We start from the raw sequence: 716 nt of genomic DNA, 5'->3' as shown, positions 1-716 counted from the left end.
AGGCCGGTGTTCAGCCATCTCCAGGAAAGCAGGGCTCCATCACGCGTAACGGTTACTTGGGAAGACAAACGGCATCACTCTGAACATCCCCCCCTTCCTTCTTCTTCCCCCAGCTTTATATACTGAGCATGACGTCACATGGTATGGAATGTCCCGTTGGCCAGTTTGGGTCAGCTGTCCTGGCTGTGCCCCCTCCCAGCTTCTTGTGCGCCTCCAGCCTTCTCAGTCAGTAGAGCATGGGAAGCTGACCTTGACTAGTGTAAGCACTGCTTAGCAACAACTAAAACATGGGTGTGTTATCAACCTTGTTCTCATCCTAAATCCAAACACAGCACTGTACCAGCTACTAGGAAGGAAATTAACTCTATCCCTGCTGAAACCAGGACAGTATCCACCCCTTATTCTATACCATCTACTTCGCTCAAGTCCTGTATTTTCCAGTACAACCTCATTAACCACCCACCCCGCTTTCCATCCTTTGATATAACACACAGATATCATTCCCTTAGTCTATGGACCACCCTTGTGGAATGTCTGTAAAATGTCCAGAAATGTTCATGAAATATCCATTGAGTTCATTTAGTCCATGACTTCGGGCTCCATCTGTTACGGTGGTCACTCAGGACAGGAGAGGTGGTGTGTTGCATGGAGTTATGGGCACTAAAGCCAGCTCAGGTCCGGTCACTGCTGCACTTGCACTGCTTCTTGTAAGGCTT

The sequence above is a fragment of the Pygoscelis adeliae genome, unplaced genomic scaffold, assembly GCF_000699105.1.
Source record: "Pygoscelis adeliae isolate BGI_AS28 unplaced genomic scaffold, ASM69910v1 Scaffold212, whole genome shotgun sequence".
In the NCBI taxonomy this organism is placed as follows: domain Eukaryota; kingdom Metazoa; phylum Chordata; class Aves; order Sphenisciformes; family Spheniscidae; genus Pygoscelis; species Pygoscelis adeliae.
This window is presented reverse-complemented; position numbering follows the sequence as displayed.